Here is a 7,712-nt window from a genome sequence, read left to right on the forward strand (position 1 = left end):
TTATTTGGTTATTATAATTAGTTATTCTATTTTTTTTTTCAATTGTTTGTCAAAGTGTGTTTAATTATTATTTCCCAGAACAATTGTTACATTTCAAATTCACAGAACCGACATATTACAGTCTTATGACACACCTGTTTAAACTCATTTTAAACTGCATAATGAAATATTAAGTATAAAAGCAACGTTTAATAGAAAACTTTATTTACATTTACAGCATTTTTCAGATGCCCTTATCCAGAGCGACTTACAATCAGTAGTTACAGGGACATAGATATATTTAAAACAATAAGCACCAATTCATTACATTTACATTTACAGCATTTGGCAGACGCCCTTATCCAGAGCGACTTATAACGTGCATTCAAGTTACCATCGATGAAGAGATCAATTCCGGTTCACTAGGACCCCCAACTATGAATACAATCTTTTTATTCACTCTGTTATAGATTCTGTACACAAGTTCGACAATAAGAAAGTTACAAGTTAATCTAAATATTCTCTAAAGAGGAAGGTCTTGAGCTGTCATTTGAAAGTGCTCAGTGACTGAGCTGTTCTGACCTCGAGGGGAAGTTCATTCCACCACCGAGGGGCCAAGACGGAGAAGAGTCTAGATTAGTCTCTTCCTTTTACCTTCAGAGATGGAGGGACCAGGCGAGCAGTACTGGAGGCTCGGAGAATACGAGGTGCAGTGCGAGGTGTAATAAGGGCTGTGAGGTAGGATGGTGCTACTACATGTTTGGCTTTGTAGGCCAGCATCAGTATTTTGAACCTGATGCGTGCAGCTACTGGGAGCCAGTGGAGGGAATGTAGCAGAGGGGCGGTGTGGGAGAACTTGGGAAGGTTGAAGATCAGTCGTGCTGCTGCATTTTGTATGAGTTGTAGAGGTCGGATGGTATATAGAGGTAGACCAGCTAGGAGGGAGTTGCAGTAGTCCAGTCTTGAGATTACTAAGGACTGAACCAGTAGTTGGGTGGTCTGTGTTGACAGATAAGGGCGGATTCGTCTGATATTGTACAGAAGGAATCTACAGGAAAGATTGCTGATGTGGGTCGAGAAGGAGAGTTGGTTGTCTATTGTTACTCCAAGGTTGCCTGCTGTTGTAGAAGGAGAGAGATGTGAGTTGTCTAGGTAAATAGCAAGATCCTGATGTGGTGAAGAATTTGCCGGAATGAATTCAGTTTTGGTGGGATTGAGTTGGAGGTGATGGGCTGCCATCCAAGACGAGATGTCGGTTAGACATGCAGAGATTTTGGAAGCAGCATGTAGATCAGAGGGAGGAAAGGAGAAGAGGAGTTGTGTGTCATCAGCATAGCAGTGGTAGGATAATCCATGTGAGGAATTGACCTCACCAAGTGATCTCGTGTAGAGGGAGAAAAGGAGAGGACCTAGCACCGCTCATCAAGGTAGGAAGCAAACCAAGTGTATATGTATACATCTATTTATTTCCATGGGTTACTCAAATGACTAAATCAGCATGAACGTTTTTTTTTTTAAATATGTCATGATGAGGTCTGAAATTATGATGAGTTACACTTACATTTAAACTTACATTGTTACATGGAATTACACGAATAACACTCTAGCTGAAGAAGCAGGTAATGTGCAACTTTTTTCTTTCTTCTTTCTCATAAAAGGGAAACTTTTGAAACTGCTCCTAGGTCATCTCTGCATCTACATGGTACAAAGAGTAGATTTTTGCAGGACAGTAAATGCACTTTTCCTGCAAATCCAGCAAAACCAGTATGTATATGGAGGCTGTTAGGGCTGCTTCAGTGGTAAGTGGCAGAATCTACATAGACGTCCAGTGGGATACTTTTGAACTTTCTAGTTCCTGTTGGAAGAAAGGAGTAGTAGCAAAGGTCATGGAAGTCCTGGAAGTCCAAATGTCTTGGAAGCTCATCCTGGGATCAGTGAGACCCTCGGCTGCATAGGTCTGGAACACCATCCTTTCTACATCGTCTTTTGTCAGAGATGATCCTGGCTCTGGGGTACTCCTGGTGGGAGGGTTAATTTCTGCTGGTAGTGGTAGTGGGCAGGGTAGTGAATATAACCTTGACCGTCTCACTTGTTTTCAGTGAAGAGCTGGTGTTCTTCTTCTTAGTCACATGCTTAATATACCTTGCAGAGCTGTCCTCTGTACGTGACAAATAAAATTTGAATTTCCATTCGATCGGAGCAGAGTTGATACCTCCAAAATTCTTTTTACAGCAGACAGCTGCTGTCTACTGACCAGGGAAAAAAAGTTGAAACAGTGCCAAATCTCGCAGGTAAGGAAGCGGCCCCGTAATCAGAACGTTGCCGGTTCAATTCCCGAGCTGCCAAGGTGCCACTGAGGAAAGCACCGTCCCCACACACTGCTCCCCGGGCGCCTGTCATGGCTGCCCACTGCTCACCAAGGGTGATTGTTAAATATAGAGGACATGTTTCGTTGTATCACCGTGTGCTGTGCTGCAGTGTATCACAATAACAATCACTTAACTAAATAAAAATAAAATATGTCCCGTAAGTTTATTAATTTACTATGTCTCTTACAGTCTCTCCTCTGTTGTGTCCCTGAGTGTCCCTGAGTGACAGCTATGTTATCAGGCAACCAGCAAAAAGTTCAAATGTTTTTTATGCGCTTTCGCTTCTTTCAAAGAAAGGTAACCAGTGTATTTTAAATCAGAACACTTCCATCAAACAAAAGTGGGCTGGAAATCAAACCCAGGAGGCTCAAACCGGCAAATGCAGCAGTGATAAAAATGCATTGTTTAATACCAGGTCTGTAGAACACCCACCCACTCCCGTAAAGCCCAGACAGAGGCTTACACTGATCTCAATTCTGCCCAGTGCCTGGAAAGTCCCAAGATGAGACGTTAATCCAGGGTTTACTCACCAAAAACACACTCCTCTCTGTAAATACCAACATTGTAATAATGTTATTATAATGGATATAAGGACATTGGTTAAATCTGGTCAGAAATTAGAGACAATGAAGTCTGTATAGGAAGTGTACAGAATTCTGCAGTTGACTGAAAGTGATGCCACACACAGCTACTCAACAAAACCTAGACGGAATTCCATGCTCAGTTAATTAAGGAAATGCCACCAACACCAAGAGCCTTCATTACAACAATGCACACTTGTTACATATGTCCAGGAGATAGAGACCGGCAGTCTGGCCGACCCATGCATGCAAGTTAACAGGGCGGTCTAGTAGCCACGCGAAAAGCTCAATACGTACCGCAAAACGAAGCCTGGTGTAAGTGTAGAAGAAGAAGAGGAGGATGGTTAGGATTTTACACTAATAACCCTCCAATTAAATTAAAAGCATTTAACTGAGGAAGGTGAAGAAGAGTGGACACCAGAATAAGATTGTAATGTATGTGATTTTGGTGAGTTGATGATTTTTGCAATAAAAATGTTATTGCGTGTTTGCATCTTATTCTATCTTATTACATTATATGACAGAAAACCGTGTTTTTGCACATTGTTGCCCTGAGTAATCAGAGCAATATGCATGTATTTGTGTGTATGTGTGTGGGTGGTTAATAATTTAGATTTAGATTTATATATGTCCACAGAAGCTCCGGGAGAAAGTTCATCCTCCATCGGACACGGTTCTGGTCATCTGGTCGTCTGGTTGCCCCGATGCGAGGCAATTACATCATCAGAACACTGGCTTTTGGGATTTGTAGTCCTGATAGCACTACAGTGGCTCCTCAGATGCAGGAAGTAAAATGTGGAGTGGATTTTGCTCTTCTCAGGCCTTTTCAGCATTTACATTTTACATTTACTGCATTTGTCAGATGCCCTTATCCAGAGCGACTTACAATGCGGCGTTACAGAGACAGTCCCCCCCTGGAGACACTCAGGGTTAAGTGTCTTGCTCAGGGACACAATGGTAGTAAGTGGGATTTGAACCTGGGTCTCCTGGTTCCTAGGAGAGTATGTTAGGCTACTACCACACCTTAAAATTGTGCGAGGTGTCACACACCGGACATAACCCCTTGGCCATCGGGGTAAGCGTCATATGGCAGCATATAATTTAAGTCTGACTTTATAATACAGTATATAATAAAGCACCTTTTATTCAGGAACGTGTCCAGGACAAGGATTTGGATATCAGTTCCCTTGGGCATCCGCCAATTAGTTTCTCTGCCCTTAACAAGGCCTGTCCGCCTGGTTATAGATATCTACAGCAAGCACAGAGCTCAGGTCATGGCGGTGGCCTAGCCGTCATTTTTAAGGATGATTTGTCCTCTGAGTCTCTCCTGTGAGTGTTTGGCTTTTTCCTCCAAATCGTTACACTTAATGACAGTACTTTTTAATTTACAGGCCTATCCAAATAGGGTCCCTCCTTTCCCTCCTTTTCCCATTTTGTACCACCTGATCTAATCTACTCATACTGGGGGATTTCAAAATTCACGTTGATGTTTCCACCAATCAGCAAACTCTCTATCCGTACAATGTCTCTGTGTATGACCTGGGTGTGTCAGAACACAAAACCATTTTATGCCGTTTCCCTTCCAAAGCAGTCTCGTGAAGCCAAAGAGGCAATTTTTTATTTTTTTAATTTAAACACCATTAACCCACAACATCTTTCAGGACCACATTCCTGTCTCCATTCCAATCAGCAACAATGCAGTGCACTCCTGTCAAAGCTCACCTCCATGGTATACACCAGAGCTAAGGAAACTAAAGACAGCTGGTTGGGCGCTGAATTCAAATTCAAATTCAAATGTAATTTGTCACGCACATAGTACTGCACGCTATGATATGCAGTGAAATGCTTTTAGCGACTGCTACAGACCACGCTATTGCAAATGTTGCAAGTATTCAATAAAAACCAATATGCAAATATTGCAAACACAATTTTATACATTACATTTTTATACATTATTTTTTATAATTTTAAACAATTTTATACAGAGCGCTTCCCTGATCACAGCAGAGAAGAGACGCCTTTTATCCTAGGGTCTACTAGTGCACAAGCTTGCCTACCAGGGGAACCCACAAACATTATGCAATCTCCAATAACCTGTGTAACTCCAAAACACTTTTTTTCTCCAGCTATGATCTCTGCCATAAATTCATCTCTTTCTTTCAAAATAAGATCCAAACAATCATCACTTACTACTCCCCTTATTGCCCTTACTATACTGACCACTGGTGCCAATGGTCTGTTAGGAAACCCCTCCCTTCAGGTCTGTGTGAAGGAGGTTCAGGCTGTTGTTAGGGCCATGAAACCCTCTATGTGTCCTCTTGACCCGTTCCCAACAGCCCTGGTCAAGGCAAATATGACCTTCCTCTGTCCTCTTATTGCTGTCATCATTAATCAGTTCCTCCAGTTTGGTCATGTGCCCTCCTTAACCCTCCTTAAACCTAACCCTAAACCTGGACTCCCAAAACCTGGCAAACTACAGGCCCATTTCCAATCCTCACTTCGTTGCAAAGAGTCTGGAAACATTGGTTTCAGATCATCTTCAAGGACGCCTGCATGCCAATAAAATTTAAGATGGCACTGCACTGTATTGGTTACACCTTATGGACAGATCTGAGTTCGTCTCAATGTTTAATCACAGATTCAACCTGTCACCTGTGGGTTCCCTCAGGGATCAGTTTTGGGCCCCCTTCTTTTTAATCTATACATGGTACCACTTGGACGCATCAGCAGCAGCTACAGGTTATCATTCCGTGGTGGATATCTGCAGCATGGAATGACCAAAGCACACTTTACACCTTTCGCCATTGCCACTGCAGGACCATAGGCAGGCTAGGGGAACTTGTATTAATGTTAAATAATCTCACAAAGTCATATTTTTAAAAAGCACCTGAAACCTTCAGAAAGCACCTAGTAACACACTCGCCTATGAACCAAAAGACCCAGGTTCAAGTCCCGCTTACTACCATTGTGTCCCTGAGCAAGACACTTAACCCTAAGTTGCTCCAGGGGGGGACTGTCCCTGTAACTACTGATTGTAAGTCGCTCTGGATAAGGGCGTCTGATAAATGCTGTAAATGTGAATGTAAATGTAATTTGATGACTTTTATGACTAGTAGTAACTTTCTGCTAAATGTCATAAAATGAAATGACTAAATTTATGCCAAATCCAAAAAATAAAGTTTTATTTCTGAAATTGTAAGTTAAATTGAAGCAAGTTCTTAAAATGTCCTTGAAGTTGTTTTCACTGTGCAACCACATGGCTGTGGTGAAATTCAAAGAAAAAACATTGATTTGCTAGATGCTGCTGGAGACACTGCTGGTCAAAGGTAGCTGAGTTAGTGTGTGTGTGTGTGTGTGTGTGTGTGTGTGTGTGTGTGTGTGTGAGACTGGCATCAATGGAAGCCACCACAGGGCCAGTGTCTCTGTCAGTCGGATGCTGGCAGAATCTCTATATGATTCATTGGGCCAGTTCTGTTTGATATTTATCTTGTGTACTAGGGATGCAGTAGTCAAGCGATTGCCTCTGAACCAGAAGACCACAGGTTCAAACCCCACTTATTACCATTGTGTCCCTGAGCAATGGTGGAAAATTACAAAGTGCAGTATAGAGCATCTGAAAGTGAACTGATTGTCATTGTGATACACTGCAGCACAGCACACTGTGACACAACGAAATGTGTCCTCTGCTTTTAACCATCACCCTTGGTGAACAGTGGGACAGCCATGACAGTTGCCCAGGGATCAGTGTGTGGGGACGGCGCTTTGCTCAGTGGCACCTCAGTGACACATTGGTGGACCGGGATTCGAACAGGCAACGTTCTGATTACGGGGCCGCTTCCTTAACCGCTAGGACCCCAGTGTCCCAGTGCATCTGTCCATGTTTGGAGGTACTGGACAGTGCAGAGTAGGTTTTAGTCCAGTGTCATTGTCTGTCGTGCATGTCCATTATAAGGCTATAACAATGGTCCATTTGAAGATCCCTGATTCTTTAGCCGTTACGGTGGTGGTGGCTGTGGGTTGTCTTGTCAGAAGCTCATTGCCAGGAACCAGGATCTCTCTGGTGGTCTCTTCATTGGACTCTGGAGGTGGTCTGGGCGCTTGATTCAGTGACTCAGAGAGAACAAACAAGCAGCGGCAGACGGGGCATTGTGCAACTGGTGCCGAAATACGTGGTTATAGTGGTGTTTTTGTGTTATAGTGGCCCGGTACCCTAACTAGGACCGCCTAACAAACCAGCCTGAACTGAACACTGTCTGTGCTTGCCTAGGTGACTGTGTATTAAAGTGGGCATAATAATTGACACTGTGTCTGGGATTTTAACAGAAGACCATAGTGAACAGATGTGTTTTCAGGTTTGAGAGGTTCCTCTGGTAGGTGTGGTCGTAGCCTAGTGGGTAACACACTCGCCTATGAACCAGAAGACCCAGGTTCGAACCCCACTTACCACCATTAAGTGTCCCTGAGCAAGACACTTAACCCTGAGTTGCTCCAGAGGGGGACTGTCCCTGTCACTACTGATTGTCTCGTCAGTGGTGGCCTAGCGGTTAAGGAAGCGGGCCCGTAATCAGAAGGTTGCCGGTTCGAATCCCAATCCAATGAGCAAAGCACCGTCCCCACACACCGCTCCCCGGGCGCCTGTCATGGCTGCCCACTGCTTGCCAAGGGTGACGGTTAAATGCAGAGGACTGATTTCACTGTGTGCACCGTGTGCTGTGCTGCAATCACTTCACTTTATCACTTTACTTTATGTAAATGTTCCACAGCTACGGAGCTCTATAGGAGA

This window comes from Denticeps clupeoides, unplaced genomic scaffold (assembly GCF_900700375.1).
Source record: "Denticeps clupeoides unplaced genomic scaffold, fDenClu1.1, whole genome shotgun sequence".
Classification (NCBI taxonomy): Eukaryota; Metazoa; Chordata; class Actinopteri; order Clupeiformes; family Denticipitidae; genus Denticeps; species Denticeps clupeoides.